Genomic DNA, 12,201 nt, shown 5'->3' with positions numbered 1-12,201 from the left:
CCCAGGCAGGGGGATCGGGATCTGTCCCTGGTCTGTTGGCAGGCTTCTGGAACCCAGTGCCTGTGGTGTGACATCTTGCACAGCCTTGGTGCAGTGGGAAGGGGCTTGGACCTGCCTAGGCTCAGTGTGCTGGGCTCTGCTGACTCCCCATGGGAGACCTCGATTTGGGGGATGTGGGGGTGCAGGGTGGCTTGGGAAGGAGAGCTGGGGTTGGGAGGAGGGAGGGGGGTCTGTGGATAGCATGTGGACTGAGTAGAAAAGTTCTTAATAAAGAAAAATGAAAATAAAAAATAGAACGTACCCAGAGTTCACGACCAAACTACCATGCCAAGGACTGGCCTGATGGAACCCCCTTGCCTTTCCCTTCTCCTGTACTTTGCAGCCATCTTCTCTCTTTTGAACAAACTCTCCCCTCCGAAACTGAGGAGTCTGAAACTCAGGCTTGCCTTAAGGAAAGATGCGTGTGGTCCTCGGGCCCTCTGACACTCTTTTCTTCTCTTAACTCATGCTTCCTCCTTCCGTATTCATGGAGATGTTCTGTCTGACATCGTGACCTCTCAGAGCCCCACCTCCCAAGGCAATCTAACACTTCACACGACCAAGGCCATGCTCATAGTCCGCTCTGTCCTGAGAACCACTGCATACCTCTGATGTTCCGACTTGACTTCCTAAATCCCCCTTTGACCATTGCCCCCACCCTCTGGTGCCCCTTCTCCAAAACTCCTGCTCCATTAGTTCCTGACTTTAGGAAGAATGTCTGCTGGGGGCTAGAGAGATGGCAGTTAAGAGCACATGCTGCTCCTCCACAAGATGGGAGTTCGGTTCCGAGTACCCACTCTGAGAAGTTCACTGCCTGTAACTCCAGGGGACCCAGTGTCCTCTTCCAGGCACCAAGGACACCTCACACATGTGGCATACACACATACAGACAATCCCCCATCACACGCACAGATATAAGCTTAAAATAAAGTAACAAATTAAGAACATCAGAGAGGGCTTAGCCTTTGAGAGTGTGTACTACTCATACAGAGGACTCGAGGTAGGTTCCCAGAGTACACTTTGAGAGGCTCACAACAGCCTGTATCTGACCCTCTAGTCTCTTTGGGCACAGGTACTCACATGTGCACACACACACACACACACACACAGAGAGAGAGAGAGAGAGAGAGAGAGAGAGAGAGAGAGAGAGAGAAATTTAAATAAACTGAATTATGAAAAGCATTCTTTTAGAACAAAAATAAAGAAAAAAGAATGTCTGTCCGCAGACTAGACCTTGTTCCTAATTATAACCCATGACCCATGTCCTCATCCCCCAATTTACTCGGCCAGAAGTCTGGGGAAATGTCTGTTACTATTCCATGGGGAACACTGGAACCCAGCTGCTCTCTCCCCAGCTTCCCTGCGGCACTCCCAGGGTGGGCGAGGCTCCAGCCCTGGCTGCTCTGCTTACTCAGGCCTGAGCTAGAGTTGCCCAATCTTGCTCAGCCACTCTTACCCAACAAATCTCAAGTGAGAGCCTCGCACACTGGGCAATCTTAGTAGATTTCTTCGAATGGTCTTGTTCCTGTGCTTAAGAGAAAATTCATTCTCATCTTCTGTATTTTCAAACCTTTTGGTTATACCGCCCAACTCCAGTTCATCGTTCCACACTTGCCTACAGTGTTTGAACCATAGGGTGAGAAATAGAAGCAAGGCCACCCAAACTACCACCCCGCCTTAGGAGCTACCTAGCTCTGTAGAGCAAATGCGCTGTCTGTGTCTGAGACACTGATGCAGGTGGTGCATCTTCAAGACTGTGCATCTTGATCATGCTTCTCCTAGCTCTGTGGCTTATTTCCAGTGGTAAACAAGGTCTTAAAAGAGAGGAGAACGTCACCTTGCTTCTGTGTGTCTCTGCAGCCCCAGTCAGCATCTCTGCCCCCTCCCTAACAAAGCTTCTCGAGTTGTCCATAATAGCTAACTTCACCTTTGACCTCCTGTTTTCTCCTTGGTCTGGTTCCCCTGAGACTCTTGGGCTCCTAGTCCCTGGAAGCTTCCTTGTTGGCCCGCCTGATTTTCTCTCCGCTCTCTGAGACACTTTTCCTCTCCTGGTTCTTTCTTCCCTTGGTTCACTAGGAAAAATAACCTCTGGGTTTTTGATGTTCCGTGAAACCTATCCTCAAATCCTTTGTCAATTCTTCTTGTTTTCTGTCTCTAATGCTAGAGTGCAGAGGTCCCCCAGGTCCCCTCTTCTTCCTCTCAGTAAGATTCGTAGACCTTTTGAAGATTTTTAAATGTGCCTGTGTGTGCTTCTATGTGAGTGTATGTCATCTTTGCGAAAAGGTCTGCGGAGGCCAGAAAGGGTGTTGGGTTCCCCGGAAGCTAGAGTTACAGTTAGTTGTGGGCCATCCAGTATGGGTCCTGGGATCCAAACTTGGATCCTCTGGAAGAGCAGCCAGTGCTCTTAGCTGCTGAGCCATCTCTCCAGCTGGATAAATCCCCATTGTCTTAACAATTCCAATACTAGTCAAATGGGTGAGTGAAGAATCTTTACGAAGACTTTTAAAAACCACTTCTGAACTTGTAAAAGTGCCTGGGGATAAGGCAGCTGAGGACGGGGCCAAGGAGGGCGGTCTGTATCTTTTAATTTTGATACAAGGATAAATTAAAATTAAAATAATTATGCAAGACAGAAAAAAACACAGTGGGTTGGGGTTCTTCTTATACGAGGCCAAGCTTAACTCTACCTGATAGAGAGGGCCAGTTTGAGAATACAGGGCAGAAGTGGGTCAGCACTAGAGCAAGGGTTCTGGAAAAGTAGGAGGTACTGAATCCCGAGCTAGGGAGGAATCAGATGTTGAAGGTGGAAGGGCCTGTCTTTCATTACTGTTTTGGGTCGGGGCTGGGTGTGTGTGTGTGGGGGGGGGAGTTGTCACAACATAGGAAGAATCTCGAAAATTATTAGGACCAACCTTAACAATTTTCTTCCCAGGGGCCCAGGAGAGAAGCTATAAATGGCAGAATTAATTTTCAGGAAAAGAACCCAAAATACACCGAGCTCTTAATCCAATGATCTATTCCTCTCAGTTCTTTCTCTAAATGGCTTCTATTCTGCTCTTTTGCTTAGCTCCTTTCTTGTCTGATTTCCCTCTACCTTTATCTGCTGCCCCCTCCATCTTAATTAAGTTCTATCTTAATTCTCTCATCTTAGTTCTGCCCCATCTAGCTTCCTCCCATCTCATTCTTACCCAGCTAGCCTTCCCCATCTGGTTTCCTCATCTTCCATCTCATCCACAAGTGTTTTAGTCAAAATCCTCCTTATCTTTTTCAGTTCTCCGTCCTCAAGTTCTCTAGGGTATTCAGTTATAAACCCAAGCAATAGCAATCCTCTGGCAGAGTGAGGTCACCAGGCTTGAATTCTTACAGGGTCATAAAGGCAGATAAGAATTTTCTTTCAGGCAGTGACCATGAGGCTTTCTTTTATAACCCAAAAGGGGAATGATAAAGAAGGAGGTCAACTGAGAATTAATGATTGGTTAGTATATAAATAAAGGGGGGGAGGGGGAAATTATGTGCTCAATCTACATTCCCAGAAGTGGTTAGGTAAAATGTTAGAAGTCTATACTGTTAGTATAAATACCACTAAGGCCATATAAGAAAGGCGGGTCTCAGCTTAAATTGCACAAGAAATAAAGCTATCCACCTGACCTAGGAGACAGGCGTTGTTAGGAGACCATTTGGCCTTGGATGCTTGATAGATATTTTAGATAAATACACTGTTAAGAGTTCTTGGAAGCACACATATTATACAAGAAAATCATTATAGGAACTGGCTGATATATATATATACAAAAGCTAAAAATATCACCAAGACTTCTATTTCAGAGCCTGTCCTGGATCTCGCTCTGTAGACCAGGCTGGCCTGGAACTCACAGGGATCCCCCTGGCTCTGCCTCCGAGTGCTGGGATTAAAGGTGTGCGCCACCACCGCCCCACTGGCTCACCAAGACTTCTTAAGCCGTGGCTTGACCTTTGGAAAGGTCCTTGACCTTTCCAAGTATAGCTTTTGTCATAGTAGCTGGGTTCCATTCCATTTCCTGTGGCCTGCAGCGGAAGAACTGTGAGTGGCCAGGTGTGTGTGGTGGTGGGGTGGGGTGGAGATGTTGATAGGGGGGGGGGGGTATGGTGGGGGAATGGACAGACACAACAGGTGTGTGTGTGTGTGTGTGTGTGTGTGTGTGTGCTGTTGGGCAGGGGGATGATGTCACAAATAGGAAGAGCTGTGGGTGGCTAAGCTGGTGTGATGGTGTCCTGCTGGGGTCATGGGACCGGCTTCTCTGTGGAATGAGGGAGTCGGGGAAGAGGCCCATGTGAGAATGTAGCTAAGGCAAGTGGGAATCCTAGTTGTCCTGAGAACAGCAATGGGATTGTTGAGGGAATTTACAGCAGTTGCTTCTGAATGTGTGGTGGGGAGGACAGGAGCGATGAGTCACCACTTCCTGGTTCAAATCCAGGTTCTGCCAGTAGTGATTGCCTAACCTCAGGCAAGTTTGTTAAACTTCCAACCTCAGAATTTATTTAACAAATATTTATTAAGTGCCAAGTATGTGCCAGGGACTGGAGGTGAGGCCAAAACAAGGAAAAGCCCATCTTTCATGGCTGTACCTTCCTCTTGGGTTCTTATGGGTCTCAGAAAAGATTCTAATGTCTTAAATTTTAAAATGTTGACTTAAGAAAACACATTTTCAGTCTCTGAAATTGGGATTTGTCTTATAGTCAGTGTTAACCCAATTGACTGCTGGGGTGACTTTGTTTCTTAGTGTTACATAGAATGATGGTGCATATTAGTAACGTGCTCATGCTATAAAAGCTCGCTGCGGGTCTTTATACTGCAGCTCTGCAGTAGCCAAAAAGCTCAGCTGTTTCTGGAGAAAAGACTGGAGCTGTGGTGGAGACATCCAACAGAATGCAGGAAGAGAATGAAAAATAATTCTATACCCTGCTGTGATAACCAGAACATGCAGCTAAATGAAAAAGGATGGAGGGAAAATGTCAGTCGTTACGGCTGTTTATATGCAAGATGGGTGTATACATATTTATGTATACATATAAATATTTCTTATGTATTCAAAACTGAAAATGAGACAAAAAGGTTTAATTGTATTAAAAGGTATTTAGCAAGCTATGGAAAGTGAAAGAATAAAGGAGAAGGGGCAAGAATAAAAAGTCAACTTTTCAGAATATATGTTGTTTTTGTTTGTATTTTTTTCAAATCTTGTTAAGCCAAAATGGAAAAGAGAATCCTAAAATTTCAAGAACTATAGGAAGCAAATGAGCTCATATATATGTATTAACTTAATGACTCAATCATACACAGGGAGTTTGTATTGCTTGGATCTAAAATGCACTCATTTGACTATTACATCCTCACTAAGATACAGCTGGAGTTAAGGAAACAGCAACAGATGCATTTAAACTGTTTGTAGCAGTACAGGCATTCATAATTTTGGCATTGTTATTCTGGTTTTTCTACTTAGAGAAAAGAAGTCTATTGATGGTCTTAGAAACTAGCACTATCAGTGTAACATAAACGATATCAAAATAAAATTAAAGTTAAAAACCCTGCATTTCTGTGTTTGAATTGAATGAACTCAGAGTTTTTAGATGGGAGAGGGAAGGAGGAAAGAGAGAGAGAGATCTTACCTCTGTTCACTAAAAAGGGTTCAAATTGATAACAAACTTCAAAGCAATTAACATGGATTTTGTTTTGTTTTGTTTTGTTTTTTTGAGACAGGGTTTCTCTGTGTAGCTTTGGTTCCTGTCCTGGATCTTGCTCTGTAGCCCAGGCTGGCCTCAAACTCACAGAGATCCACCTGCCTCTGCCTCCCGAGTGCTGGGATTACAGGTGTGTGCCACCACTGCCCAGCCTAATTAACATGTCTTATACCGGGCTGGAGAGATGGCTCAGTGGTTAAGAGCACTTGACTGCTCTTCCAGAGATTCTGAGTTCAATTCCCAGCACCTATATGATGGCTCACAACCATCAGTAGTGGGATCAGATTCCTTCTTCTGGTGTACATGAAGACAGAGCACTCATACACATAAAATACAAGAATAAATACATCTTTTTTAAAAATATGTCTTATACCTAGACTGTGATGTGTAAATCCTATCTTTAGGCAAAGGGAACCAGAAACCTAAGTTTCAGGTAGAAATAGCTGATTCCCAGTCTGAGCAAAAAAATCTGTAAGATGGGTGGGAGAGCTGGCTTCTGGCAAACGAAAGCACTTGTTTGTGTGTGTGTGTGTGTGTGTGTGTGTGTGTGTGTGTGTGTGTGTGTGTGTGTTTAGGGTGAAACAAGGACACTCTCAAAGACTTTTAGGACTGTGTGTTGAAGAGACCCCAGAGGCTTTGGGGACAACTAACACTTCAGAAAGAATAGTAAGTAGAATAAACCTAAATGTATAGCTATGATTTAAAAATTCTTGAATTCATGAGATTGAAGAAAACAAAACCCTCAGGTTACTTTCAGGAGACTCTGGGAAACAGCTCCTCAGACCCATGGGTGTAAAACACACTCTTCATCCGTCTCTTCCCATGAGCCTTCTGTTCAGTGCTGGGGTTTTTTTTTTTTTTTTTTTATTTCCATCAAGCAGCTCAGACTCGTCACTGACATGGTGACCTCAGCCCCCAGTGTGAAATAGCGGTTGAAAAGCAAGCCAGAAGACAGTCGAGAAAATAGAGAAAGTCACTGGCTAGTCCCCATGTGCTGGAAAAAACATCAGGATGCTCCAACTGGTCAAGTAAGACTAGATGAAAAAGTTGTTCCCATACAAAGAACACTTGAGTGCTGGGGGCGCGGCTCAGCAATAGAGAGCTTGCCTGGATGTGCAGGGCCATGGGCTGAGCAGCCTGAGCACTTTACAGAGAATACGAATTGGTTCTCTCCATTTACTGCTGAGGAATTGAGAGCCACCATAGGAATCTAGGATCCTCTCCTTTAATTTTTAAATATAATATTTCTTTTAATTTTTAAAGGATTTAGTGCCCCAGCCACATACATGCTTAATACTGAAAGGGAAAATTCAACACAGGGTCTTTATGGGAAATCAGTGTATTTTAGCAGTAGGGTTCTGAGTGTGCAGATGGCCATGGTGGCTGGCAATGGTGCCTTCAGGTTCAATAGGCTTGCTGTGTAAATCTAGTAAATCCTGCGTGTGGCCTCCCTTTAGCTAAAGTTTACAAAAGTAGACTTTAGAGCTCATTACCAGTCCGTTTTTTCCTACCATCAAATGACATCTTTGCAGAATTTACGATGTTACAATGCTGGATGTGGAGCTGTAAAATCGTCCTAAACTTAACTGGGTATCTCCTGACTTGTCATCTCGGATGTTTCATTGTCAAGAGGTGCGTGAATAGACCTGTACCCTGGAGGATGCTGGGAAATTAACTTCTCAGGCCTGTGGGGGTAGAGTCGAGATGGTAAAGAATAATATAGACCAGTGAGACCACTGAGATAAGCATGAAGAGAATTCTGTTGTTAGATTTAAGTACCAGTCATGCTATTGTAAGTATTAAGTTCATCTGTGTAAGAGTTTTTTTTAATCAAGCTGGGCATAGTGATGCACACTTTTAATTCTAGCACTCAAGAGGCAGAGCCCAGTGGGGCTCTGAGTTTGAGGCTGGCCTGATTTACATAGTGAGTTCCAGGACAGTCAGTTACATGGAGAGATCCTTTTCCAAAAACAAAACAGGAAAGAGAATTTTTGTCATCATGTTCTGCTTTGTGGTTTTCATAAATACGAGGACAGGCAGAGATTCTGTTTTCTGTGTATCTCTCGATTCTGTCCACTTCTCTGGGTGCTGACTCCTACTACCTCAGTTCAATCCATCTTCTCTAGACTGCCTTGGCTTCTTGCCTAGATTCCCTACCTCAGATTTATTCCTCAATAATTTCTTACGTTTTCACATCCTTCATACCCTTTTCTTCATATTGCAGCAAGAATGGGAAATAAATATTTACTGTCACATGCCACTGGCATTTCCAGTCATTTGTTAATGAAACGTAACTTGAACTAAACAGACTTTCATAGTTCCTTAGGTGTGCCATACTGTCGTTGGGTCATTTTGTCCTCCTCCTCCTCCTCCTCCTCCTCCTCTTCCTCCTCCTCCTCCTCTCCTCTTTTCTATTTTAATTGTTTACACCCAGTCTTTAGATGTCATTTTCTCTGGAAAGCTTTCCATGATTCCCATGTGTGTTGTATGTACCATCCTACATACCCCATGACATCCTGTTCTCTCCCTAGCACCCCCCTTGATATGTAAGCAATTGTATCTCCTCTCCTCTGCTCCAAGGTTGATGAGGGCAGAGATTATTATGACTTGCTTTTTCATTATCATATTCCCTGGTTCATGGTCTATGTCATGAATCTACTGAATGAAAATATAATTCAATTTATAGAATCTGAACCCTATGTATCTGGAAAAGGTCTTAAAGACTATAACTCATAGAGACTGCCAATTCACCTAGTCTGATTCATCGTGATGATACAAGTGGGAAAAATCCAGACAAGCCCAATGCTATCAATCATGATTTCCTGCCTGCCTGGTTGTAACTTTATACAGGCTTTCCAACCTTGCATAGTATAAGCTAATAGGTATGAGACTGAAGGTCCCTGACATGAAAGAGTGCTAGGCATTGTTGTTTCTGCACATGTCTCAACAGAACATGAGAGTAACACACAGATCAGCTCAGATTAGTGTAGCCTCTCCTGTTCTAAGATTCAGCTGAAGGCAAACTCTGAGGCTGGGCACAGAGGATGCATGCCCTCCATAACTCTTGTCTGATTGAGTCATGCCTGAGTATTATCCTGTCCCTCCTTGCCAGAAAGCATAATGCATAATAAGACAGCATTAGGACATGTATCTGTGATTTCCATGCAGTCTATTACAAGCAATGTCCCCCACAACCTGACAATTACATGACCACTGTAAACCCATTTCAGTAAAGATCCTTTGTGAAGAAAACAAAAACAGAAGCTTAGCCAAATCAGACCGCACTCTGGTGAGATCTGTGAGGAAATTCCAGCTGGAACTTCCCATGAAGAGAATTTGAAGGAGTGGAGACGGAGTCTAAGAATAGAGTGATCCCAAGGTTTGACATATGAGTCCTGAAAAGTGGGTTTTATATTGAATATTAATCTGGCTTTGTCCAGCTCACATGCAGAAATGAGTTGCAGCTCACCAGACAGCACATTCTGAATAAATCACCCCACCCTTGCCTCAGAGATGACACTGAGAACATGAGCACTCAGGGCATGGATTACACGCTTCCATGGGAAAACCAAGAGAAGTTGGGCAGGGCTGGGGAACACGTAGGTATGAGTGTTACTGAGGTTGGGTCTGGATGTTTCCCAGGTTTCAAAAAGATTGGGATATGCTAGGAACACTAAAAATGGTGGTTAGAACCACATCCCTTGATTGGCATTAAAGGGATGTGCTTGCGGATCTAACAGAAAGAACTCGCAGGTGGTTGTCCTAGTTCGCCCCTCTGTTGCTGTGATAGAATCATGACCAAACCAACCTGGGGAGGAAAGTGTTTGTTTGACATAGACTTCCGTGCACAGTCCTGCTGTTGGTTGCTTTTGTTCCTTTGAGGGGGCCTGCCACTCAGCTCCCAAATAAATCACACAAAAGTTTATCCTTAATTATAAATGCTCAGTCTTAGCTTGGCTTGTTTCTTGACAGCTTTCCTATCTCATCCCATCTGCCTTTTGCCTTTGGGCTTTTCCTTTTCTATTCTGGTGTACCTTTCTTTGTTTCTTACTCTGTGGCTTGCTGTGTAACTGGGTGGCTAGCTAGCCCCTAAAGTCCTCCTCCTTCTCTGGCTACTTCTTTTCTCCTCCCATGTCCAGCTACCATTCTTCTACACTCATCATTCTGTAGAAACAATGTGTTTCCAAACATCATCACATTAGGACATTGAAAAAACACAAGTTGGTTCTAAAATCTGAAGAACGATTAAGGATAATTAAGACGTTCTTAGAGAATGCTAAAGTTGGGGAACGTGTTCCACAAGCTATCAAAAGCTATGATAATGCTATAATAATAAGGCAGGATAGTACTGGCAATAGGAGAGATGACTTAGAGGAGAATAATGAGCCCTGGAACATACCTGTGCATTTGGAAGCATTGATAAAGCCCAGATATAACATCGACAGTCATTTGAGAAAGGATACTAGTCAGTTAACACTACTCAGGCAACTAGTTGGCCATTTAGAAAACCAAGAAGTAGATCCTTACTTCATAGCAAACATAAGCTAATTCCAACGTGGATCCATGATTTAAATATAAAAGAGAAAACTAAAATGTTTCCAAAATTACTAAGAAAAAATAGTCTCCCTAGCTTTAGGGTACTGAAAGCTTTTTGAACATCCAAGTTGCTAGCTATAGAATAAACTGGTAACCTTAAGTACATTAAACTTGATAACTTTTACTCATCAAAAGACTCCATAAAGAAAGTAAGAAGAGAGCCTGGTGTGGAAGCACAGGCCTGGAATCCCAGCGTTTAGAGTTTCATGACAGTCTGAGCCAGGAAGTGAGAGCCTGCCTTGAACTTCAAGTGAAATTTTTAAATAAAGACTGAATAATAGGTATACTATTATTTCAATGTTAAGTAAGAGGATCCAAAACCCTCTTCTGACCCCTGTGGGCACTGCACACGTGTGGTATACAGACATGTATGCAAGTAGAACACCTATAAACAAAACATAAAATAAGTCTTTTATTATTTTTATTGAAAATAACATTTTCATACAATATATTGTGGTCACGGTTTCCCCTCTCAATGCCTCCCAGCTCCCCACCCACGCAACTCCATGCCTTTCTTTCTCTCTCTCTGTCTTTAGAAAACAAACAGGCAAACGAACAAACCAGAATTTTAAAAAGAAAGAAAGAAAAAGAAAAAAACACATACACACAGAAGCAACACACACACACACACACACACACACACACACACACACAATGCATAATAACACAAAATCAGAAACTGTAATACACACGCAAAAGACTAGTAAGCCACCACAACAAATGAGCAGAAAGAGAGCAAGATGAGGCAAAATGTCTCCAAAACTACCACTGAGTTTGTTTGGTTTTGTGTTGGCCGTCCACTGCTGGGCCTGAGACCTAAGACGTACCGGGGAGTGTGGTTTAGATACTCTCTGAGACTCCACTGGAGAAAATTATTTTTCTTTGCAAGCAGATGTCAGTCGGAAATAACTTCTTAGTGAGGGATGGGACCTCATGTCTATGTGTTCCTCTCAGTGCTGGACCCCCATCTATCTGGCTTGAACCTTTGCAGGCCCTGAGAATGCTGCCACAGTCTCTGAGTTCGTGTGTGTGTGTGTGTGTGTGTGTGTGTGTGTGTGTGTGTGTCCCCTGTTGTGTCTGGAAGACACTGTTTTTCTTGGTGTCATCTCTGGATCTCACAGTCTTTCTGCCTCTTCTTCCCCCAGCTCCCTAAGGCCCGAGAGGAGGGGTTTGATAAAGATATACTATCATCTAGGACTGAGTGTTCCAAGGTCTCTCACTCTTCACATTGTCCGGTTGTGGGTCTCTGTGTTAATTCCCTTCTACGGCAAGAGGAAGCTTCTCTGATGATGACTGAGTGGAGTACTTATCTATGGACATAGCAGAATGTCATTAGGAGTCATTTTATTGCTATGATCCTTTAGCAGAACAATAGTATTTGGGTTTCTCCTAGACCCATGGCCTACCCTGTCTCGGATTCTCGGCCACCTGAGCAGTGTCAGCTCTGAGTTCCAGATCATGGGGTGGGTCTTAAATCCAGTCAGAGGGGTTGGTTACCCTACAACGTTGGTGTCACTACTGCACCAGCGTAGGATGCAGGTGGGTCACCGTTGTGAAACTGCAGGTTTTGTAGCTGGGTTGGTGGTTACTTTTCTTTCTTTTTTTTTTTTAATTATTATTTTTTTTTTTTAGGATTTATTTTTATTTTATGTATACTGGTATCTCACTTGCATGTGTTTCTGTATGAGGATGTTGGATGCCCTGGACCTGGAGTTACACAGACAGTTGTGAGCTGTCATGTGGGTGCTGGGAACTGAACTCAGGACCTCTGGGAGAGCAGCCAGTGCTCTTAAGCGCTGAGCCATCTCTCCAGCCCCTGGTGGTTGCTTTTCTACTCTGGTTGCATGCAGA

Source organism: Onychomys torridus, chromosome 11 (genome assembly GCF_903995425.1).
Source record: "Onychomys torridus chromosome 11, mOncTor1.1, whole genome shotgun sequence".
Taxonomy (NCBI): Eukaryota; Metazoa; Chordata; class Mammalia; order Rodentia; family Cricetidae; genus Onychomys; species Onychomys torridus.
Note: the sequence above shows the minus strand (reverse complement) of the source record.